Genomic DNA, 27,071 nt, shown 5'->3' on the forward strand with positions numbered 1-27,071 from the left:
TCAATACCTTGATATCATACTTCTTATCTTCTGAAATGCAAGGTAGTAATGTTTTGGCTTAAGCTGTTATGTTTATGCCAATTTGTTACAGAAAAATTAGGAAGCAAATTCACCTTCTTGTGAAGTTTCTTTGCAAGGCTCTGACTAATTCAATATGAGGAAAAAGTACTGGTACTATTAAGAAACAAAAAAACAAACACTGGATCATTTTGAAAGTCTGTTATTTTAATGAAGTTGATTTAGGAGTACAGGCACTTAATGGAGATTCATTCAGTTAAGCATCCAAGAGCAATACACAGGTTCCTGAACAGGGGACCAGGTCTTAAGTCTGACTGAAAATAGAGGATGCAGTTCTGGCCTAGATGTTTCAAGATGTGATTGTATTTATGAAAGTGATCCTAGAAATGTCAGTTTACCTCTCAGAACTTAGTTTCATCCATTTATCTCCTCCCTTCCTCCTCCTTCTTTCTTTTCACAACTGGATTTATATCTCCTATCTGAAGAGGTTGTCATAAGAAAAAAATAAGATCTATATATAAACTGTCAAATAATATGCAGAAAATTAATAGTAAGAGGAACCTCCCTGGGGATCATACAAGGAAAAACACTATTGGAAAGAGAAAACAAATTGGTAATGAAAATAGATGAGACCTGTTTGACTATTGCCATTGCATTACATTGGATATTGACTTGAATGTGTTGTAAGTAGCCTTTAGTGATTATTGAGAGGTTTAGGAAATTTAAAACTATTTGGTCAAAAGAAAAGAAAAGAAAGGGAAAAAAAAGCCCTGCTGGTGGTCTTCTGGAAAGTGCAGACAAACCTCCATTCTACCAAGAATTATCTGCTCAGGTGATATTATTTAAATTCTTCCTGCCTCAGTGTCTCATCTGTAACATGAGAAAAGTTCCAAGGCTTTGCAGAACTGTTGTAATGCTGAAATGAAATAATATAATGAAAGCACCCAGTCCTGCCAGGTGCAGTGGTATATACCTGCAATTCCAGGGACTTGGAAGGGTGAAGCAGGAGGATCACAAGTGCGAGGCCAGCCTGAGCAACTTAGAATGATTCTGTCTCAAAATAAAAAGGGCAGAGGGGCCAGGGTTGTGGCTCAGTGGTAGAGCTCTTGCCTAGCATACATGAGGCACTGGGTTTCATCCCCGGCACCACTTAAAAAAAAAATTAAACAAATGAAATAAAGGTATTGTGTCCATCTACAACTAAAAAAAATTAAAAATGTATTAAAATAAAAAAAAACCAAAAAGGGCAGAGTAGGTAACTCTGTGGTATAGCATCTCTGGTTTCAATTCTTATTACCAAATTAAAAAAAAAAAAAATCCCTGTTCTGTGTATCTATATTTGTAGCTTTGTGATTTCTATTTCTGACTACCAATTTAGTAATTGACAATTTTTAAGTGTTAAAAATTTTTAATAAATCAATAAATTTTTTATAAGTCAATATTTAATTTAAGTATGTTAGGTGAAGCTATTCTCCTGTCTGTAGCTATCTGGTATGGTTTAGAAGCTAATGTGTCAACAAGAAATAAATGGACTCTTTGGCATCTCATTGGGTTTCCTCTATACCCTCTAGTCTGTGTCCTTTTAACATGGTTCAGCATAAGTTGAAGCTTCTGGGAGTATCATTACATTTTAATAACATGGATGTTTCTTCTCTTTAGTATCTTCATTGTCGTGTATTATTTTAAACTAAAGAATGTGCAAGAGTGATGATCTTATGCAGGCACTGATTCTCTACTTTAGGGGCACAAAGTAGAGATGGACTTTCCCTTCCAGAGGAAGAATATAGTAGGTGCTCAATTAAGTGTGTGTGCCTGGAAGCTACTATAGAGTACCAAGTATCTGGAATGCAGAAGATTCATTGTAGAGAAAAGGGGAAGTTGTTCTTCTTATCCTTTTCTTCTGAAATGAAGTAGGGTAGGTAGGAGGCTACATATGGAAATCAAACCTGGCTCTAGCTTCTATCTTCTATAAGCCAAATATGGGTCAGTGACTTCTTGTATGACCTCAGTTTTCTCTGCTTTAAAAATGAGGATGTTTGTACAGATGAATATAAGAAATGAAAAGCTTCAGTTCTGTACTTTGACTATGCAAACTAGATATTTAATAAACAAAATATCCCTTCTCTTTTCTCTTTTGCTGTGTACCTGATAAAGAAATGAAAATAAAACTAAGTTTGGAGAAATTATTTTTAAAGATTATATAGATCTTAGAATAGCCTCTGTCTTATAGATAGGGATTTTACTGGTATATGCGTATCCCATATGAATGATTCAGTGTTCTCATTCAAACCATGACATATCTTATTTTGAATTGTGATATCAGTGTTTGTTTTCGGCTTACTACACCGCTGAGTTGCGTAAGCATGGAAAATGCTATAACTTTCTCAGTTATATTTTGAGCTAAAAGGTATTGTTTTATGAGGAGTACCAAAATTAATCATTTATAAGAATGTTTTCACAGGTGAAAACATCTGATTTTTCCTGTTCAGATTTTTTTGTTTGACAGGCTATGTTTGATCAACCTTCTAACTCTTACAGAAGAGGCCAATATAGTTACCTAATGGCCACCACAATCATGGCATGGCCATCACAAATGTGGCCCTTTGCATAGATGACTTGATTTTTATGCTGTCACATTTCACAGCAGAAGGCAATGTTGAATATTATATGTAGCCTGGAATTTGCCTGAATAGTTATAATAATAGTTCTTATTAATTTTTTTCTCTGGATTATTTAGGCCAAACCATGTTTATTACATATTTTCTTAACTTCCTTGAATAAATGTTGATAATAATTGCAGTTGTCTACACAAGCTCCATTTATAGTGGCCCTCTCTCAGTTCTTTAGATGCACCATGCTTGCAACTTTTCAAAGTTTTTGCACACTGTCTGCTTTGAACAAAATATTCACTGAATCTACTTAACTCCAAACACACCCACATACACACCTTTGTCTGTTTAGGTCCTCTTTGGCTTTGGAACAGCATTTCTTAATCTGGGTATTATAGATATTTTGAATGAAAAACTTGTTGTGAAGAAGGGTTTTGGGGATGTTCTGTGTGTTGCAGGATGTTTACCAGAATCCCTAGCCTACCCTTTAAAATATCATTTTAGTTGTAGATGGACACAAGAACTTTATTTTATTTATTTATCTTCTTGTGGGGCTAAGGATCAAACCCATTGCCTCATATTTGTGAGGCAAGCGCTCTGCCACTGAGCCACAATCCCAGCCCAAGCCTGTCCTTGATACAGAGCTAGTAGCATCTATCCTCCTCAGTTTTATCAACAAAAACAACTTTGTCATATATCTCCTGGGAAGAGGGTACTTATTCTTGGTTGGGAACTATAAAATTAGAATTTACTACAGATATTATTTCCTTATTAAGAAAGGATTCTCTCATCCCCTAAAATAATTTGATTCTTTCCACCTTTTATTCATTCTCAAGTTAGTCTGTCTTAGTCATTTATCTCCTACTAATTACCAATAAAATAGCAGAATGAATATTTATGTATACAGATGTCCCCCAATTTACAGTTGTTTGATTTTTTTAAAAAAACTTTATAAATATGTAAAAGCAATAGGTATACAGTAGAAAACACACTTTGAATTTTGATCTTTTTTCAGGCTAGCCATATGCAGTAGGGTACTCTCTTTTGATGCTAGGAAACTCCAAGTGGCAGTTCCCAGTCAACCAGGAGATAATGAGGGTAAACAACTGATACCCTAGAGCACATTGTGTTGCTAGGCTATAATGTTTGACAAGCTAGGTGTAGCAAATGCATTTTCAATCTAGGATATTTTCAACTTATTTTTGCTTTATCAGAAGTAACCTCATTGTAAATTGAGAAACATCTGTACATTTTACATTAATTTCTTTGCCAAAATGTAAAATTCAGGAAGGAAATGACTTTTTCTGCTTGGTTTCCTACCTTATTTCTATTATCTACGTCACTGCCTTACATATATACCTTTATATATATACTGTATGTCTTTGTAAACCTATTGATCTTTGATCATCATTAAACTTACTTCAACTATATAAAAATAGTATATTGGAGACTAGTAAAACTTTGCATTCATCAGAGTCCACACAAGCTTTGCAAGTGTGATGATATTAATCCAGTAATTCCACAGTTCTGTGCCAGTACGCTCTAGTGTGTTCATAGTTGGTGGGTTGCTGTAGAATATTTTTAATATTCAAGGAAAATGCAGTGACATTTGGCATACATTTGGCTACAAATTACTAGCTCCTGATAGTTCACAATTTTAACATTAGAATACATTATGTTACTTTTGATGATATCACATCTTTGTGCAGCTACATATTGACTATGTGCTAAAAAACAAGTATCATGAGAAAATCGATGTGGAATAACAACAACTACAACCAAAAAAGAGAGTGGTAATGTTCAGTATGACTCCAGGATATGAGAAATGGTACAACACCAAACAGGTACACATGTACCATTAGTAACATGTATGCAATTAGTAAGTTTTAATTATGGTTATTTAAGAAAGAAATAAAATGCTAATTTATTTTCTCCTTCTGTGTACTAGTTTTAAGAATGACTACCAAGTTATTAAGGACATATTTGATTTAGAGGTTTGAATTTAACTGCTTAATAACTGGAATGAGTAGATATTTTTTTGGGGGGGCCAAGGGATATCATGAAAAAAATTTCTGAGATGGTAAGGGTGTGAAGCAAGAAAGTTTAGAAACTCTACATCAGCAAATTTAACCATTTCATTCTAAATATTTTCTTTTTATAAATACTGTTTTCCAGTTCACGTTATACTATATTTTAATAGGTTTGATCTATATATATCTACTATGATGTGACATCTCATTATACTTTGTGAAAGAGAAGTAGTAAGAAACTCAAGAGTGACAAGGACTGCATGCATGGAAGTGTTCTTCTGCCATAATGCTCAAGCTCAATGTTCAAAGAAACTACATTTATTTGAGAGAAATTTCTAGGCTACCCAGATAGAAGGAATTTTAACATTAAATATGACCGATGTTATTTATAATTTTCATTCTCATTTTCATGCTAAACTTAAGCTGTTATCTTTAGATATTAGACCTCATCATTGAACCTACCAGAGGATTACTATCTATAGTACTTAATATCTTGGGTGTAGTATCTCTAGTTAAGATTTATTTCAAATAACTTCTTGTAAGAGATACTTTTTTTTTTAAGATCTGTTTTTCTTATATTAAAAATCCCTTTCCTTGTCTGGGGTTGTGGTTCAGTGGTAGAGTGCTTGCCTAGCATGTGCGAGGCACTGGGTTCAATTCTTGGCACCATGTATAAAATAAATGAAGAAAATAAAGGTCCATCAACATCTAAAAAAAATTTAAATTAAATTTCCTTTCCTTTTTGACTTTTCAGTGACCGTTTCTCAGTGGTGCTACAGATTCTATAAAAGAAATTGTAACTAAACCAATTCTAGTTGACTTAGTGTAGAAAATCCAAATCCTGTTTAACTGCTGAGACAGTCTTCTCTTTTAATGGACTTTATATATCATCTCCAGAATTCTGTGGTTATAAGAATTCCTACAGAAATAGGTGGAAAAGAAGCTTTATGAGTCCTGAAACTAGTAACAGATTTCACTTTTTGTTTTTATTATTCCACTTGTAGCTTTAATGTGAAAATTTTCAGTAATAAATCCAAACCTTTTACATGACTTTTTCTATAAGGTGATTATATCTTCAAACTTCTACAAGTTCTTGGAAGGGACAACAATTATTGATTACATTTGAGAATGATTCGGGCACCTTTGCTGACTAGATGAGTGTGTCTTTGAGAGCGAATTCAACACTCTTACACTTCTCAGTAGTAAACATATTTTATATATCTTACACACACACATATATATATATGTGTGTGTGTGCATATGTATATATATATACATAAAGGCAACAGTGTCAAAAACTCATATTATATTTGCAATGAAAGCACATGTATTCTTAAAACCATCTCCTTAGTACATCTGCCCTCTGAACAGTCCTCTTTGAAATTCCAGATTTTGTGCACCAAACTAATTTGTTCAGAACTTGTATCACTGATACTTCTTGGAAAGATGAGTAGAATTCATGTTGATGGAATTGTTTCTAGTCCTTAATTCTGTTCCAACACAGCTCTTGGAAACAGAAAGTAGTGTATTTGGCAGCTTGAAGGATCCAAGAAAAAGGATTTTTTTCTCTATTTTATTCTTTCCCCCTTCTTTCTTGTCTACAGTGTTTTAAGGATATATTATTGTATAATGATCAATTTGTGTCATTGCTATTTTGATGATTTTTCTGATTCAAATGAATAATCTTCCCTCTGTTTTTTTTTTTTTTTTCCATTCAACCGTAGGTTATTTACAAAAATTCTACTTTTGTTGTTGTTTTGGAGCATTGGAGAGCTGGTGAATTAGGGCTGTGTTAGGAATCACAAGAATCCATGAAGGTCTTGTCATTTTCATTCACTAGTGTATCAGAAGCAATTTTGTTATCCTGTACTCCAGCCTCTAGATTATATTTCTTTTATAGGAAAATACTGACACCAACATTTGAAAGTGCAACAGAACCTGATTTATCTGATAAATAAAAAAAAATTTAAAAAGTATCATATCTAGAAGGGGAATTTAAAAACCTGTAGATTCTGTTTCCAACAGAAGATGTGGCTTTTCAATGAATAATGTTGAGAACAGTAAAAAATATGTATGTATATATCTGGAAAAGAAAGTAAATTTGAAGTAATACTTTATATAAGATAAATTGAAACTTTATCAAATATTTAAATATAAAATTAATCAAAAGCATTAGATGAAAATACTGGAGAATTGCTCTTTAAGTCTGGGACAATACTGTTGAAAGCCAACATGATGGTTGCAAGTAGGAATCTGGAGTAAAGTTCACAGTCTGTAGAACAGGACAGTTGAAGGAATAATGGTGGATGGGTAGAAAACCATAGATGGAGACATGGTAGTCGTGAGGGAGGTTCATTCTAACAAGTAGAGCCCTCAGAACTTAGGCCATTTGCCAAGCTGTTCTCCATTACAGGTAAATAATAGCTGTGTTCAACATGGTCAGAATGTTCCAAGCAAACATGGGAAAAGGAACTGCTCAACACTGTACACGTGGACTTCAGGAACTAGATAATACTGTTGCTTGACTGTAGGACCATACCTTAGATTAGGATCACAGGTTGGATTCCTTCAAGCCATGGGGGGAGATGATACTTGTGAAACATACGATGCAAGTTAGTTCACAGACGCTGGAACACAAGAGTGGTAACTGCACTCAGAGGAGAACTTCTGAACAAGTATCAGAGTGCTATGTTGTCTTGAATTCCTTTTGCTTATGTTTGGGTTAGAGAAACCACAAGGAGCTTTGAATGAAATGAAGAGCTAGCATGAAGATGCTGATAATATGCAAACTGACACTGAGAAAGATTTGAGTGAGGCCATAAACCAACATTGACATTTTAACAATTATCTGTAATGAATATTTGAGTTTTGGGAAAAATAAAAATTATGATAAATATTTTTCTTATTATCTTACAATGAGGCAGGATATTTTCATGTTTTGTACCCTGAATATTATACTCAGTGGATCTGTCTCATCCCCTGTCCCCATCTCATTTTATTTATTTTCTCCCTTGGATTATACATGGAGATGAGGAGAGAAAAATCAAGCAAGAGATAAAGACTGAGAATGACGATGGCTAATGGTTTCTTTTTTCAATTCATTTTTTAATTTGCTCCATGTCTGCTGGAATATATGAAGATTTTTATGTGAGATCCATGGGTATTGAAAATAGAGCATGGCATTTGGAATGATTGAAATATGAGTAATATACAATATACTTTTGACAGTTTGCTTTGTTCTTGAAATATGATTTTTGAGAGAACAATTCTGGATGGACATCTAAACTTATTACTCTTGTTAATTTTCCCCCAAATTAGTGATTATGAAAATGTATTCTAGCAAATGAAAGAATATCTAAAAATTTTGAGTTTAAATATTAACTAAGAAAATCAGATTTGTCTGAATATCAAAAATTATTCTGAATAATTATCCTTAAACTTCTGTTTGCAGAGATCATTTTTTATAAACCTGATCAGCAATGGCAGCCTTTCCCCCATCTCAGTGTCTTAAAATTCACAGAGAATTTTAGACATTCAAGTTGTACATTAACAAATGTGATGGATTTTTTCATCAGAAATAATTAACTCACTAGTGTATTAAAATAATATTTCTGAGTTTTACCCATTTTTCTGTCAAAATCATTTGTGTGTTATTGCTGTGTGCTGTACGTATAGTCCATGAGACCTTAACAGTAGGATGGTAAATTCCAGTGAAAATGAATTTTCAGTAAAATTAATTAAATGGGGACATAAGAAGCAGTAACATATATTAAACGGGGACATAATAATGGTTCCTCAATGAAAAGTTAGCACATTTAATAAGAGAAAAACATATTTTAACTATTGACATTAATTTTTAATTAATATTAATTCATGATTTAGTCTTTGATTCCACCAGGAAAACCTTTTTTGCATGATGTACCATATTCCCCCTAAGCATTACACCATGGAATTACTTTCTTTTTTCTTTTTGGGGAGGTTTTGGGGGGGTTGCCAGGGATTGAACTAAGGGGCACTCAACCACTGAGCCACCTCCCCAGCCCTATTTTGTATTTAGAGACAGAGTCTCACTGAGTTGCTTAGTGCCTCACTTTTTCTGAGGCTGGCTTTGAATTTATAATCCTCCTGCCTCAGCCTCCCAAGCCACTGGGATTACAGGCGTGCGACAAACTGCTCCTAGTGGCATTACTTTCTTTTTGATAACCTGCTGAGATTAACACTAAAAAGGAATTGTTAAGTGTGTTTTTGTGTGTTATGCATGCACTCTCATGTGGTGGTGGTGGTGAAGTTGGTGAAGTATGGCCTGTCTTTGGATCATGAGATATTTTATCAGATGATTGAAGGGTGATTCTGAAAATTGGAATAGGTTTGCATTGAAGGTAACATTAGGATATGAAGTATACAGGGTTTAAGGAGAGGTTTTATGATCCAGAGACAAACTTCATTTTGGAACTTTTTTGGTTTTGCTCAAATCCATGGTACATTTACGTCCTCTCCCACACATTAAGAATTATTAAACCAGAGTCATGTGAAGCAGTGTTTTAATTAATACATTTTTATTCCAACTTTGATATCACTAGTGTTCTGTATTTCAGTGCTCTTTTAATAATTCAGACATATTCTTTTTGGGTTGCACATTTTTCATTAAGCACTTTTGGAAATTTTGAAGGGTTATTAAATTGATTGTATAATATTCATATTTGACAGCGTGTCTTAATATGTAAATTATATCTACTGAAACATTTGTGTAGTTCTTATGAGATGTTAAATTTCTTTAGTACTTTGTCAGAGAATGACTTTTTATATACAAATTTGTTAGTCTTCAGCTATTTTTATACTTACTATACAACTATTTATACCACCAGTGCATAATTGCCTGGAGTGCTATTCTTTAATTCTATCCTTTTATCAGAGTTCATATTTCCACTTAAGGCATCCCAGTGAATGGCAAAGAAGACCTTCAAATTTAGTTTTGACAATTTAAGTTGACCAAAGATGGATATTGCACTTCTATTTTAAGTTTTAAATGTTAATTCAGTAATACTTTAATATTTTAATAACTTCAAAGTAGATTGACTATCATTTCATAATCATGGTGTGCTTCCAGCACATAATTTTTGAAATGATATGTGTACTCAAAAGGGAAGAACTCTACAGTCTGTGACAAATGATTTAAAGAAAATTTTATAGAGTAGAACTAGATCCCTCAAATAAAAAATTAATTTCTATGCTTATAAATTCTGCTTATTTTCATCTCCCAGATGAGTTTTCTAGCACTTGGATAGAAAAGCCTATATTCATTTACCTCTTGATTCCTTGAATTGCTTTGGTGTTTTAACATAGTAATTTATGGTCACAAGGATATTTAGCATACTATAGAAAGTATTTGTACACATTGCAATATTTATTATAGCCCTATAATGAAAATATTTAAAGAAAGGTGATTGGTATAGTGTTTTTATACTCAGAATTGACTGAGGTCATTTCTTACATTGGCTTACTTTGGGATTTAATTTTTAAAATTAATAATTAAAACTATTGTTAGCCTTTGGAGGAGTAAAATGTTTTCATTGATTCAAAGACTTAATTTCAGTAATAAAGGAGCAAATATTCATGAAGTGGTTATATCTGATGAGAGCACTGTAATTCCATTTGATGAAAAGCAAACATATCCCTTACAGTTACCAGTTTTACTTAAGTACTGTGTGGAAGCAATTCTGTAACACATGGAAAAATCCTCAATTTAGCAAATGTTAGAAAAGAGAAAAAGCCAAACTCAAAGTTTTTCTTTTAAATCATGATTAGTCTTAGAAATGTCATATTTTAAGCTATTGTAATAACAGTAGGCACTTTTTATGTTTAAAATTCTAATAAGGTCCTGTGGCTATCTTTTTTAACTTTTCCCACTGAAGGTTTTTTTTTTTTTTTTTTGGTTAACTTTTCTTTCAAGACAAAATAATTGTCTTTTTAAATAAAATTTAGTGAATACCACAAAATAGTAAATTATGTATATTTTCAGTTGAATAATTTTTTTTAAAAAAAAATCATTTCAAAGAACCTTGAGTAATTTATTTTTCTGTTTAGGAACCAATATTTTTCAGAAGTTTTGACATACCACTCATCTCTGTTATTTGTCTCAGAATCTGTATTACTGTGCTGTTTGCTTCACAGAGTTAAGCATCTATATTTTTGTGTTGGATATTTCCTTAATATATACATTTATTAATATTTTCTTTTCATTTCCTGTCACAGACAACTAACAAATAGAAGATTGAGTATGCAATACATTTTTGGGGGGTTAGTCAACATGAAAAACAAATGAGAATTTTATTAAGTAGCTTCCTAAATTTGGAACACATATCTTTTCTTCTGAATGCTGCCGTGTATACAGCATTCACTGTAGAACCAAGGGAATTAAGTACGTTTCCTTTCGGAAGTTTATAGAACTTCTCTGTTAAACTATTTAGGCCTAAGTAATTGCATAAAACATTGGAAAGACAAAACATTAGTCCAGGAAAACTTAGAAGGTGGAAAAAGGAAACAAAACCAAGATGAGGAGGATATAATGACAGTTCAGGTAGCTCACCTTATTATATAAGGCAGAAAAAATCTCTTTCAAAATACTGAGCTTACTTTTTCCCATTTTATTTTGCAGTGTATAGAGGCACCTTTATTTTTCAGTTGATAAACATGTTTAAAAAGAACTCAAGAAAAGGGGTTCTTTGTGCCTCTGCTCTTTCTCTCTTGAAGCTGAGCATTTCAAACATTTCATGGTAATTTTTGAGCCTCATTATTTTGTAATAGTCTTTTTCATTCTTGAAATTTTCTCATGTCTAATATAAGAAACATTCTTTTGATTGCAGAACCTCTAGATTCAGTAAGGACAGAAAAGTATTTTAAAATTATTCTTATGGTTATATTGAATTAATATCTTAGCCTCTTATATTGAATTAATATCCTAGCCCCTTTGGAAAAAAAAAGATGTATAACTATATTTTAACAAATTACTATACTTAAATGATGATAATCCGGAAAAAAATCTGATAGTACTAGACATTTAACAATGTTCCACAAGATAATTGAAATTTTATCATCTCTGATCTTGTATTTTCAGGCTTATTAGCAATCCATTGGTAACTGATAGGAAAAAATTTATCTAAACAAAAATGAATATGAAAAGAAGGGAATTATGTTTTTAGTGTTTCATTTTAAAATGACATCACACATACCATTCATTCAGTTTCTAGATGTTCCAAGGTAATCTTGTGCTTCTTAGTTTTCTGCTGAAGTTTCACCATTTTACTCTTTCATTTTCTCTTGTGTACACACACACACACACACACACACACACACACACACACTCAGAGTCATCAATCAGAAACATTCAGTTGGATCAAGCTAAACTTGTCTCAAGGATCAAAATAGGAAATCCAGCCTGCAAATAGCCCTTCATACATAATGCACATACATGAAAATTCTCCCTGTAACTAGGGTCTTTTCAGTTTCCACTGTGAATGTGTGGATTGAAATGCCAAAACATCTTGCTATTTTCCTGTAGCTATATCCTATTCCCCGACTTTGTGAATGGTTGAATGTGTGGTGGTGGTTGCATACATTTATTTGTGTGTCTCTAACTTAAGCAAATATTCTTTTAGGTTTTCATTTTCTAATGAACACTTGTGCGTTTCTTGGCTTAGTCCAGACTTTGTCTGCTGTCAAAAATTACTGACCCAGTGTAAACCATACAACCATCAACAGTCCTGTGAAATTTGTAACTTGTCTTCCTTATTTTCTGTCACTTTGACAAGTTCTATTTATCTTTTATTTCTACTTCACCTATTTACCCTCTCTCATTCCTTACATGTGAACTGATACATTTTTATATCTCTGTGATGTGGGATATTGAAAGTGGTGATACTAGTTGAATCATAGCTGTCCTTCCCTCCACTCACACCGTGTGGAACACTCTGTTTTAAATATAAGGGAACTTGGGGGTTTATAACACTAATTTTACTCTTTTTAAAAAGTAATGCTTTTATAGAGGATTATATTTTTGCATAAGCTTGCTGAATTTTTCAACTTTACTTTGAGTCCATTGTTCTGATTTAGTTTGTAGACTTGGGTGACAAATGAGAACAGAAGATAGGCTTTATGGTAGAAGCCACTAGGCAATGAAACATTACCATAAATATAGAACTTTAAGGTGGAGCTTTAATTTTTTTTTCTTTATGTGGTGTAGAGGATTGAACCCAGTGCCTCACATGTGCTAGGCCAGCACTCTACTACTGAGCCACAGCCCCAACTCTAAGGTAGAGCTTTAATGGCAACCAACTGAAAACTAACTTAGTGATTGTTTTCTCCATGGTCACTGTGTCCTACCCTGCCATGTGTTAGATATTTCTAGTTTGTTAACTGGTTTATTCTGTCTTAATTTTCCTCACACACAAAAAAAAGACAACTAGAAATCATAAAGGATAGATACGTGTGTGATGCCTGTGATGTTATGCTGTCTTTTAAGTCTTTGTTGAAGAGTTTTTAGGTCTTCTGTATAATTTGGTTATTCAGATGCTAGCGGTTGCTTCAAAGTTTTCATGTCAGACTTATTTATATTTTCACTGATAGAACTTATATTAAAAACATTGAAAAATATTGTTCTTTTATTAAAACAGAGAATTAATGATCAGTTATAGTTCCTTATTAACTTGTTTTTACCAAAATTACTATAGTGATTTGAGATATTTAAAGATCAAAGCAAAACAACAAATCCAATTGTTCTTTAAAATTCTTTGAAGAATCCAACAGATTTCCCTTTAGTAATTTTTTGTCTAGTTTCTAGGAGTCTGAAATCTCTAGGACAGGAAGTATTTTCTGTAGTACCAGTCAGGAAGTGTTTTTTCTAAAACAGGGATTCAACTCAGAAGTTCTTCACCACTGGGCCACATCCCCAGTCCTTTTTAATTTTAATTTCTTATTTAGTTGCTCAGGGCCTCTCTAAGATGCTGAAGCTGGTCTTGAATTTGTGATCCTCGTACCTCAGCCTCCTGAGCCACACCACACCTGTCAGAAATTATTTCAGTGAATGAAGTCATTAAGCTTATTTCAGACTTTTATCTTATTACCTCATAATAGGATTTGTCATAAAGTCAGACATGGATAGTTTTCCCTTAAGATAATTAAGCCACCATATAAACAATGCAATAGCTTTAGAAGCTAATTTTTTATTTAATTGTTTTTATTGATTTATTTAATCTTCATAAAGTTTTCATGTGTCTTTCATTTGGAATTCAGTGATATCCCTATGGAATTATAGTTAAGATTGGGAATATTATTACTTTCCTTCCTTTCTTTTGGACAGAGAGAGGTTAACCCCTTAAATACGTTTCCCCCTCAGATTTATGGGAAAGTAGAAAGGTTAATAGTTTATGGCACTGGCTTAGTTGTTGGAGAGAGCTAAGTACCCTCAGTACCAAGGCATTTGTGTAAGGCCTTAAAATTTAGGTGTATTACATGTGAAAGAAAGATGGTAATGCACCTCTCAGTGAGATATTATGATTAAATATGTGTCCGATAATTTTTTTTTTAATTCTTGTACGGTACAAGGAAAATGACTTCTAGCATTCATGGCATCGTACAGTTTGTAGATTTATTGAAAGTAGAATTACCTGAGAAGTATAACTCTGGTGGATTTCAGCTCTTCCTAGCCAGGAAGAGGTATTTGAAGCACCTGTGCAAAGGAATTATTAAGAAAAAGAGACTTCATGAGATGGCACTTGTAACCTGAAGCTGCTTAGGGTACTTGCTCCTCCAACATGAGAATTTCCCCCAGCTACACAATTAGCTGAAACACTTGATTTCTTAGGCTAGTTCTTAGGTCATGGTTGACATCATGACTGTGACATTTGATGAGTGCACTGGATAGGGTATCTCCAAAGAATTTGACTCTTCTAAAGAGTATATGACTCTTCTGTCTGTTCTTCTAGTTTAGGATTATGTTGTAGTTTTGGAATTTTATTTTCTATAGCTTCAAAATATATCTCTATTGGGACTGTTCCCTTGTAAGGAAGAAGTCAATTTTCTATATACTAACTTGTTATTTTATTTCACAAACATTTAAAAATGTCAGTAAACTCTAGTTACATGTTGAACACATTCAAAGACAGTGATTGCACAGAGTCTGACCTTGATGGGATCAAATCCTAGTTAGAGAGGAAGAGAGGAAGAGAAAGAAAGGGAAAAAGAGAGGAAAGGAGTGATATCTGTGTGCTCACAAATAGGGAGGGGTAGAAAGAGATGTAACAGCCATATATTGCAAACAATGTAATAAACTGTCTAATAGAGTGGTATTTCATATTCTTTGGGAATACAGACAAGGAAGTAGCCTACCATGGAAAGGTCAGGGGAGAATTTAATCATGAGGAAATATTTGAACTAGATTACTTAGATTTTGAGGGACATAAAGAAGGAATTTCAACAAAGAGCTAAAGGCACAAGGGTAAGAGATAGGCTGGCATATCCTGGATACAATAAGTATGTTAGCATGGATTAGAGGTGTGTACATATTAGTTAGCATGTGTGCACATACATGCATTGTGTGTGCATACACTGTAGGGGAGAAAATTGTCTGTTTCAGGTGATCTGATTTCTAGATACTGAGATGGGCATTTATCTTGACTGACTTAAGTTTATCATAGGTGATGCATAACTATGCAAGAATTTTAAGCAAAGAGCACATAATAAAATTTATATCATAGAAAATGACTCTATCAACTGTATAAAGGATGTGAGGAGAGGGGAAGATGAGCAACTAATAGTCAATGGGGATAGTCCAGGCAAAAAAAATGCATGGGGTTCAGAACTAGGCAGTATTAGTGGGGATGTGAGAGAGGAAGGTTCAGTGGACTAGATGGAGAGAAGCCGGTAGGTCCAGTGAGGGGCACCTAAGTTCCGCTTGCACTCTCTCTGACAGGAGGTATAGAATGTTTGTGGTTGTGATCTTATTGTTTATACATAGATAGTATATACATGTGTATATATACATCTATTTAGAAACTATCCCTCAGGTTTTTCTTTTTTCTTGAACAAAAGACTTGAGTATTTTCTGAATGACAAAGAATAGTCTCTTTGTGGTGGGTAGAATAAAGCATATCCCCCCAAAGATACTCACATACTATTCCCAAACTTCTAACTATGTTATACTACGTGGTCAAGAGGAATCCAAGAAGGAGGTGTAATTAAGGTAGTTAATCAGCTAGCCTTAAAATAGGGAGATCATCCTGAATTAAGTGTAAAGTGAGAATCTCAATGTGATCACAGTGGTTTTTAAATATGGAAGACAAAGGCAAATGAATCAATGTTAGCCTGGTGAGATATGAGAAGGACAACTGATCATTGAAGACTATGAAGATAGATGGGGTCCTGTGAAGAGGAATGAAGGCAGGATTTAGAAGGTGGAAAGCCAAGGAAGTGGATTGTTCCTCAGAACCTGCAGAAAGAAGTATAGCCCTGCTAACAATTGATTTTTAGTTGTAAAACCCACGGAAAATTTCTGATTTACAGAATTGCAAAATAATGTGTTTAAAATATTTTAGTCTGCAAAAGTTGTGGCAATTTTTTACAGGCATAATAAGAGGTAAATTCAACTGTAGAACATCAATGTGTCTTTTGATGACTTTTTAAATAAGCCAACTTTTGAAAAATTATTTACAGGAAGATTTCAAGTAATACATCACCTTTTAACTTTAGTCTATTGCTGATAGAATGAACAGTCTTAGGAAGAAAAATAACCATTACTTGAGGAAACAAATGTAAAAATGCAAGAATTAGGCAGGAGTTTTCTGTTTTGAATGGTACTTAAATTATGTGCATTTTAATCACTTAAATGATAGCAGAATTCAATAGCGTGCAAGACCTCGTCTCCTGATTGGCTTGCTTATTGCTACTGATGATAGAGTAATTACAAATGAAATTAAATGAAAAATATTTGGATATTTCTTATTCTTCTTAACCACTTAACAATTTATTTGCAATATCTATCGCTAATGCATATAGAAATCATGATATTAATGTAGAGTATATCATAGATATGTTATTTCTCCTGCTCTGCTTACTTTACACTCATTAGCAACTCAGAAGAAGCTTAATGAATTAAATTTCATTTATTCAGTATTTAAATAAGTCAGTCTAATAACAGGCAGTGAATTGCTCTTTGTTGGACATAATGTTCAGTGGCTTTGAGTGTTGAGAAATGTACTCATGTAAGTTGGTAAATAATTCTTTGCACCATTTAATATGTTCTTGTAATTATTTTGCCTTTCAGAAATATTTAAGTATAACACTATTGCTTAATTTGGAATATTTCAGGTGCTTCATCATGCTTATGCATACAGTGGTATTGAATAATTGAAAGAAGCATTCTGATGCTTAAGAGGAAGAAAGTTTTGCTACATGATAGCCATGTAATTCTGGTTTCTTTCCTCATCCTATCTATTACTCAGTTTTCTTATGTGCAGAATGGAAATGATATAGTAGATATTTCATTGGGATATTGAAATGATAAAATCAATTAACACATTTATGGTGCTCAGAACAGTGATGGCCCACAGTAGGTGTTAAATAAATGTTAGTGATAATGATTTACTTAAACATAATTGCACTTAGATGAAGCATACATTTTAAACTCTTATGAAGCATAGTATACAAATAACATGTGCATTCATGTTCCCACCACACACACACACACACATGCAAACAAATTTGCATATTCAGCATGCATTTTATAGATCAGAGAATAAGGGAAAATGACATTATAAGATATCTACTTATAAAACTCTGCCCTCAACTGCCTGTCTGGTGCCATGTGTGAAAACTAATAAAATGATCCCTCATAACTACCTCGTTGAAAAGATTTAGAAGCGAGAGATGATTGTCTCATGGTTTTCTATTCAGATCATAGTACAGAGAATTCTGACCCTATTTCATTTTCTTTTCAGTTGACCAGGTTGTGTAACAATATAAAAGAATAGGGGTTAAAGTAAAATTCAGACAAAATTTTGTGTTTCTTTTTTGATGAAGAGGTCTGCATCATGAAGAGTACTTTTAGAATGTTTTGGCAAAGAAATATCCAGAGGAGACACTGGGATAATAAAATGTCCTTTGTATTTTAACAGTGTTGGAGTAGTCAAGGATGTTAAAGGATTTTATCTGCATCCCCAGTGAATTTTTTCATGACTCAGTTTTTTAAAAAATGAGTTTTAATGAGGTTCACAGATATATTACTTATTTGTTGGATTCTTCAACTCTCTTGGAATGAAACAGAGAAACAGGGAAGCATGCTTTCATATGATGTGAGAGGAGTGCTTCCTGGTGTTTGCTTTTCCTGCCACTGACAACATCCGAGATTAACCACAAAATCATATTTACATGCCCCTTTAAAAAACATGTATGAAAGAGAATATGTCCAAATCACATTTTAACTGCTTTGTAAATGTTAAATTATTAAATACTCATAAAATCTGTATGACTTAGGCATTATGTGTATCCATTTTATAAAAGAGAAATTTAATAACTTGCCCATTGTAGCACAGTTACTAAATTCTGGAGTCAAATTTGAACCCAGGTGACCTTGTAGTATAGTTATTTTTTTTAATCTAAATTTTTCCCCTCCTCTAAACAAGAAACTCAATAGTACTTATTTGCATTGTTATTTTTTTTAATGCTCAGTTTAAGTTTTATACAAGCTGTATCCTTATAATGCACTTGAGCTGTCCGTTGTACATTTGGAATTCTAGCTCTGTAATTTGGGGCAAGTTATTTCATTTTTCTATGTCTTTTTTCCTATACAGTAATAATACATACCCTGTAGAATCATTGTGAGAATTAATTAATTTAATATACAAAAAAATTTAGAACTGAGCCTGTAACATACTATTTGCTCAATAAAAGATTTTTGTTGTGATGATGGTGATGGTGGTGGTGATGAGGAGAAGGAGGAGGAATAGATGGTGGGGGCTTTACTGAACTGTGGTACATATGTGCTAAAGAACAGATAACACATTATGTAAGAGAAGCAGTTTTTCAAATGTGGCTCCTATGAATGGTTTACTCCTAGAGAATATATGATGACTAAGTAAAATGTGTCATTTTGATGAAATTCAAAGATATGTGGCAAAGTGATAGTGTTAGTTTGCTAAGGCAGCCATAACAAAATTCCACAGACTTGAGTGACTTAAATAACAGAAACATTTCTTGCAGGGAGGAGGGTCCTAGTCCCACATCAAGGGTTTGGCTGGTTTGAATTTTTTTCTGAGAGATCTCTCCTTAGCATTCAGATGACCACCTTCTCAATGTGTCTGCAGGCATTCCTTTCTCTATGTATACACATCCTTGGTCTTTATACACCCATATTTTCCCTACATTGGAGGATACCAGTCAAATTAGAGTATAGCCCACCATAAACAACTTCATTTTAACTTAAGTAAATATTCGACTGTCCATCTTAAAATTCAATTATATTATGATGTACAACATCCAAGATTACCCACAAAATTATATTTCCATGCCCTTTAAAAAATGAAAGAGAATATGTCCAAATCACATTTTGTATCCAGAGATAAGGATCCACCAACATATAAATCTTTTTCTGGGAGTTGGGGAACACAGTTCAGCCCAAGCTGACCATTTTAGTAGCAAATGAACTTGTGACTAAATAACTAGAAAAAGTCTGAAGTATGAAATGTCATCATCTTTTTTCAACATTTTGATCTTGAAATTGATGTACATCAGTCTTTTAGGACTGCTATTATGAAATCAACATCATCCCTTATGGAAAGGTATGGATCATATCCACTATCTGAGGCTGAGGCTATTGTAAAGGGTTATAAATCTGATGAAAACTTTTAGAAGAGGGTTTTGATCACTTTTATTTTGAAATAAAATAGCACCAGTTAGAAAAATTTAGTTTTTCATCTATTTTTACTTCAATTGACTTCCGATGAACATTTGATCCCTTTACTTTGAGAGCTTTGGAAGGAAAATTATAAGAACTTTTTTTTTTTTTAATCCTTGGAAACCAAGGAGTCATTGAAGCCCAAACATTTCCTGGAAAAACAAATATTAAAATATATAGATATTTCACTTATTTCTGAGAATTGTTTTTTTGGGCTTAGTGATGTTATTTATCAAAACCTATATAATTAATAATTGGTTATTGCAGACCACTTATATAAAGGATCAAATGTCACTACCCATTTTTTATTTTCAGTAACTTCTTTTTCATAGTACTTGTACAATACCATTGTATTTTGCGCCACTGATACAGATGTACATGTCAAGACTCTTGCTATGTTTTACTTCTGCCTGGACAAAACCAAACATGTTAAAATATTTTTATTACATAAATGTGCCCAAATTATAAAAGTATATTATAAAAACGATTTTATTCTAGTTAACTGAAAAGAATCATGAAATATACCATTTACTTAATAGTTTCTAAAAGCCAACTCATAAAATCATTGTTTTAAAATGTTTTTATAGACCAGGGAGAGGGACAGCTGGGTCAGTAGCATACTACAGGGACACAGCCACATCAATGTTTATAGCAGCACAATTCACAGTAGCTAAACTGTGGAACCAACCTAGACGCCTTTTGGTAGATGAATGGATAAAAAAATGTGGCATATATACACAATGGAATATTACTCAGCAATAAAAGAGAATAAAATCATGTCATTTGCAGGTAAATGGATGGAGCTAGAGAAGATAATACTAAGTGAAGTTAGCAAATCCCCCAAAAAACAAATGCTGAATGTTTTCTTTGATATAAGGAGGCTGACTCATAGTGGGATAGGGAGCAGAAGCATGGGAGGAATAGACGAACTCTAGGTAAGACAGAGGGGTTGGAGGGGAAGGAAGGTGGCATGGGGTAATTAATGATGGTGGAATGTGATGATCATTACTATGCAAAGCACATGTATGAAGTTACGAACTGGTTTGAATATACTATGTATATAACCAGAGATATGAAAAATTATGCTCTATATATGTAAGAATTATAATGCATTCTGCTGTCACATATAAATAAAAATTACATTAAAAAGAAAATATTAATTTGCTTTTCCAAAATTTAGCATACTATATAAACTGGAGAAATTTTGAGATAACAAGTAGGAACACTCTGGTAATGGATGGTACCAATTGGCTTACTTGTTGAAATCTTCCTTTTGTTGTTTCTGATGTGTCAATTTAAAAATCACTATAATGTACATTTAAAAAATGTTAATTCATAAATGGATGGAAACACTCATTATATTCTGCTGTAGAATTAAACTTCTGTTTCCTTCCTTTTGCATTTTCAATAACATCTCATTGTTCTTGCAGCTCCACCACTCACTAATGACGTTTTTCTCCTAGCATTCTTTTGAAAATTTTGATTTAAATATTTTTTTCTTTGTTATCCCTTTTACCTTCCTTTTGAATAAAACTTTTAGAAAATTTCAGTATATCAGTATGGAATTGCTCTGCACTGTGGATTGACTCAACCTTGTGTGTTTTTCCTTCTTTTTCTCTGCTCATCTTCCAAACCCAGCACACTAACATGGGCATCTCTTCGAAACCCTAGGGGGCCAGGATCAAAGGTTGAATCTGCTCCAAACATAGGAAAGGCACTTATTTCCCCCTCTTTTTTTTCTATATTCTCAAACTTTCTGAAATCTAGTTCTCACAAGTAGTGATTATTACAAGATGAAGCCATCTCTAGGTAGTTTTAGGTGTAGATCAGTTGATTCCTTATCCATGAATCAACCTGTATTGCTCAAGTTATTTCTTGTCATGATTTCCCCTCTCCAGCTCCTTCCAGCTCTGCTTTTTGAAAACCTGTTCATTCTCTGGTAGTCATTGAAGAATTCCAAGTATCATTCCCTGGTCCTGTCCAACTAATTGAATTTTTGTAGTTTTTTAATGATGACTATCTCCCCTTCTTTTTAATGCAGTCCAGCATATTCTTGTGTTAGTCAAAAAATACTGGACAGAGGAATATGTTCAGAAAGACATGGATCCATCAACACCCAGTGCCTATCATTGTCATAAAATGCATGCATTTCTCTTGTTTTGAGGAAACAATTTGCTTGATAGTTTCCCATGTGTAAATGAAGATTTTAATATTCCCTTTTATTACTTTGAAACTTCTAGTGTTTGCTAAAAAAAGTAGTCTTTGAAATCAATATGGATGGAAAAAAATTGAAATGGTTAGTAATGCTCATTATAGATATCATTTTGTATGATCATGCATTCTTTCTGTTTTTTAAATATTGAATTCAATTATATTTATGTTTTCTGATATTAATATTGCTATAGTTTTTAAGAAGTATGGAGAAAATATCAGTATGTGATATTTTGAGATGTGAGAATCAGATGTGAGAATTGGTAGTAGATGATATTTGAAAGTTAATCTTTGAAGAAATTAAAATTTGCTGGAGAAAAGGTCTAACCCAAATTTGCTATTTGCTGAGCAGGATAGGGGCCAAACTATTGGGTCTATGAGAGTTCTAAGAAAATAACTATTTTACTTGCTCTTGATTCAGAGTAGTTTATGACTCTTCCTCTGAAGTTCAGTTTCAGAATCTGAGAAATCTTTATTAGATGGTTGAGAATTTGCTAGTATGCACATTGACTTTTCTTATAATTTTGTTATTATAGTTTCCTATGTATTGATATCTATAACTTTTTATTTGTTGAAGGTACAGAGATTGTGTAGCTGCTATTTTTCTTAGTTGCGTAATATTGCAAGAAGATAAAGCATAAAGATTTTGAGTATTAGATTTCTTTTCTAACCAACAAGCCTAAAAGTTACCATGTACCTAGGGTTTAATAGCAATCAGGCTAAAAACTTAGAGTAAAAAAGAGAATGGTCACAGGGGAAATTAAACCCACTATCTCTTGAATTTACTTTGTTGGAATATCATGGGTTTTTTATATGAGAAAAACACTGAGAGTATTTACTTTATCTAAGAATGTGAATTGTGCAAGGTTGCTTTAAGGCAGAATTTATTAAGACCTAGAGGAGCAAAGGGAGCTTGGGAACTGGAATCACTTTCTTTGGAAACTGTATATGTTGTAAACTTCACAGCATAGAGGTAGATGTCAACTTCAATTACCAGGATGTTGCATTCAAAAGTGGCTTGAGATACAAAAACACTGTTTGAATATTACATATTATTAGGATATAAAAACAAATTCTTCCTGGCCAAAAAAAAAAAAAAGATAGTCCATACTGGATATAGGGAAATTAAACTAATTTCCTTTATCCTCTGTTCTTTAATTAGGTATGCACACATACCCATTTTTACTAAGTATTTCAAATTATCACAGAGTCTAAAAATATTTGTTGATATTCAATGAGGAAATGTGAAAGTTTTAAATAAAGCATTCAAATAGGAAAGACTTTGAATAATCAAAGATAAATACAAGAAGAGAACTTAAAGAGGATGTGATGGGGATAAGGATTTGCAACAGAGAGTATATGGAAAAATAAAGGAATACATCGCACCTATAAATGTTAGAAATCCCTACTAAGAATATTAGTAATACTATAGTGTTTGAGAAACACACAGAAATCATCTCCACCAGGTGTTACTAATAATAGGCAGTAGTTTTATTACCTGTAGGGTAAAGAGAAAGCAACTGATCTGATGTCTCATAAATGCCACTGTCATTGGGGAGCATGATCTTTGCTCTTTTCTCATGACAGATAAAAAGATAAATATCAGATACTAGTTTCACAGAAGTGTAAAAAGTAGCACAGCTTTCAAGCAGGTTGACCTAATGAATTAAAGTAATACAGGTAAGAAAAAGGTATCCTAGAATATCTATTTTTCCATCACAGGTAATTCGTATACCAGAGTATAACTTTAGTAAATCGTACTCTAAAAGCCAAATTACTAGGGAAGTAGAGAAGCAGACACCAAATATAAATAGACCCTTTTCTGACACTTGTGATGATTTTCTAATTATGTTGTTGCGTGAACTTCAATTATTTCCTCCACTTGCTTTCAATATTCCTCTTATATACTTGTCCTGAATCTGACACTCTGCAATTGCTCTGAGGCTCCCAAGTGAGGTAGAAAGATAGGATGATGGAAACAGGAACATTTAACTATGTTACTTTGTCTTCTAATTTCTCACTGTAGTTTTGTAGTGAGGGTAAATACTTTGAAGAAGTTTGCTCCTGCATAAAACAAAAATTGAACATGATTATGATGTGTAGCTTTCCATAAGATATAGATTAGATATGCTTCTTTTAAATGACAAGATTTGTTGTTGTTATTGTTTTGGGACTAGTTCTCATTAGGGCGGCATGTATTTTAAAATCTGTATGCCTTCAGTGTTACCTTGACCCTAGCAGAAAGAAGCCATTAGAAATGTCCAGCAGGAGTTGAGGGAGGCACCTGAGTGATCTGTCAGGTCAGCTTTGCTTCTTTAACAAGGAGGAGTATGGAGAAGGGGAGAACATGATCTTTGAATAATTGGGGAAAAAATTTAAGACATCACCAACGTTTAGATTTCAACATCTTATAGGACTTTGATCTTGTCCTCACATTCCCTGGTCCCTTCCTCCAGTTTCTGGATCCAGAAACTGTTGGTCAGTGCAGTTTGTTAGCCACGTTGAGTTAGGGAAATATTAAAATTTTAATTGATGGAGATTCAAGTTACAGTAGCTTAATGTACATAAGAACTACTTACGAGTTAATTTCTGAAACTGACTGAACAGCTAACGTGTATGCCCACAGTTTGGTCTGGGCAAGAGGAAGAAGGAAACTGCAAAGTTGATTTTGGAAAGCTTTCGTGTTTAAAAAAAAAAATAGTTACTTTGCTGGAGGCTTCTGTCCAGCCTGTTCTACAAATTGATTGCCTGTGTTTTACCTCATTCCCTGTGAACTAGATCCTGTTATTGTCATTTGAGGAATATGAGTCCAGTCAAGGTCACCAAGCCTGTCTGTTCACACAGATAGTAGATGGCTAGGATGAAACTAAACATTCTGACACAGAAACACAGCCTTTTAACTAATATGGGTAAGTGTCAGAACTGGCAAAATAGGAGGTAAAGTTGTATGACTGTGGACAGTAGAAAAAGGCTGGTGGGATAAAAGCTCTGAGGTAGAGAAAGGGTAAGAGAGTTCATGCAAGGATTTGGGAGCCACAGCATCAAAGCAGAGACTAGAAAGCCATTAGCATTAGACTACAGGAACAAGCCAACTTTTGATACATCCAAGGATGGTGATTCAGACAGAAAATACCAAATAATAAAGTGGTTAACCTGTAGAATGCCCAGAGAATGTGGCAAGTGCACCAGCAGACAGAATTTTTGTATTCATTCAAAAAAGTTGTATTAAAAGTCTCACCATGGGACAGATTTTAGATTAGGCCCTGAGATGACATGAATCAGCAAATCAAATGATGTGCCCTATCCTTGTGTGGCCTCTTCAAGAGGAAAAGTAGAAGTAGAAGTGGGTGGTTTGTCTTTTAACTGCTTTTATATTTCTAGTTCTGAGCACATGACTTCCCAACCTTGCATACATATAAAGCAATTCTCACATATGCTGGAGGCAGTAATCCTGGTCCCCTTGTGCTTCGACTTGTATTCCGAAATGTGTAAAATGACAATGCCCCAACTATAATTCTGAAAAGTGAGGCAGGGTGCCCCAGGGATGCATCGTGAAGTCCTGAGATATACTTGGTCCTCCAGTGGGCAGAGCAGAGGCTTGTTTATTGCATGCTGTAAAAATAGTGGATTTTATAAACCCAGGGCTCTTCTCTTGGTACCGTATCTTACTGTATGTGCAAACTCCACTTTGTCTTTTGGATCACTGTGTGGGGTTTGGGGGTTGGGGAATTGGCAGAACCATGCTGATACTTCTGCCTTTCTGATCTGGAGTCCTATGTCTTCTCTCAGAATCCGTGAAGATTGGCAGGCTGACTTTGTTAGCTCATATGGTTGTTTATGTGTGAACCGCCCTTCCACTAGCTCTCTGCCTCATAACCACACTTATTTAACTAGGATAAAATTCCAATAATATTCCATTAGGAATAGCATATTACTGAATCAATCACTTTCAAATCACTCACTCACATTCTATTTGCCTGTAGAGTTATTCTTTATTTTTGGTCATTGTCAAGGCCAAAGGCAGAGAGAGATTGTGTGTCCATACAGAACAGTTGTCTTCATTTATTTTTTTAATTATCACTTAGTTGTTTGCATGACTTCAGAGAAATGACTATTGAACCTAAAAGTATTAACTTAGTTTACCTTGTTATCAACTATATTTATATCACTAGGGGAAAATGTTTTCAGAACAAAATTGTCTTTCGTGATTGTAAATAACAATCACAGAGATAGTACAAAAAGAAAGAATCTTTACCACAAAGCTCTAACATGGATCTTCAGAAGTGAATTAGAAAAAAACAGAATTTATGAGCAGTTTCATTTGAAATGAAAGCCAAGAGTTATAATAAATAACACACTAGAAAGTGCTTCCTGACAGGGTCAGTTTTATGAAACAGAATAAATACGTTATAGGCTGTGTTAGCTTTCTGTCACTATAACAAAACACTGGAGATAATTAATTTATAAACAAAGATTCTTTATTTTAGATGATAGCTTTAGAGCTTTCAAAGAATGACACAGGTTCATTGCTGTAGACCTTTGGTGGGTGTGTCAGATGGCAATAGTGGGGAGCACAGGTTAGAACAAAAATTCCACTTATATTGTGAGCCAGGGAGCAAAGAGGAGGAAGAATTGAGGGCCCTTAAGTCTTTTTTGAGGGCAGGTCCCCAATGACCTAAGAACCTCAACTAAGCAATACAATGTAAAGGTTCTGCCACTTCCCAGTGGCACCACATTGGGAGCCAGGCTTTTCACACATGAACTTTTGGGGGACCTTCAACTTCTAAACTTTAGCAGACTGATTGACCATTCTTTCTCCCTCAGATTGTAGTATAGTTTATAAGGTTTTGTGTAGTGACATTTGAAAGTAAACTTCAAAATTTTGGATAAATGGTGTTATTGAAAAACACAAGCATATGTAATAATTGTGGTATTAGCAAAGATTTTTACTACATTTTTCCATTTCTTTGAGGAGGCACAATATATGTAATGTTCTTTTCTGCACTCATCTTTGCTTATTGGAAAATATCCATTGATGACACTGAAGTTTTTTTTTTAATATATGTATATATTTATTTGTAGAAGGACACGGTGCCTTTATTTTTATGTGGTGCTGAGGATTGAACACAGTGCCTCACATATGTGAGGGAAGTGTTCTATCCCTGAGCTACAACCTCAGCCCCTGTGTTGTTTAATAATACGAGACAACCACATAAGCTCTATCAGGTTTGTGCTATGATTATCAATTTATGATGAAAT

General features: G+C 33.7%; 1 protein-coding gene across 2 annotated transcripts in view; it reads left to right on the top strand.

Annotated features, from left to right (window-relative positions):
- Positions 1-27,071, top strand: part of Kcnj3 (potassium inwardly rectifying channel subfamily J member 3) — a 135,628-nt gene that overhangs the window by 58,402 nt on the left and 50,155 nt on the right. The gene's annotated exons all lie outside the window — the stretch shown is intronic.

This window comes from Marmota marmota, unplaced genomic scaffold (assembly GCF_001458135.2).
Source record: "Marmota marmota marmota unplaced genomic scaffold, marMar, whole genome shotgun sequence".
Taxonomy (NCBI): Eukaryota; Metazoa; Chordata; class Mammalia; order Rodentia; family Sciuridae; genus Marmota; species Marmota marmota.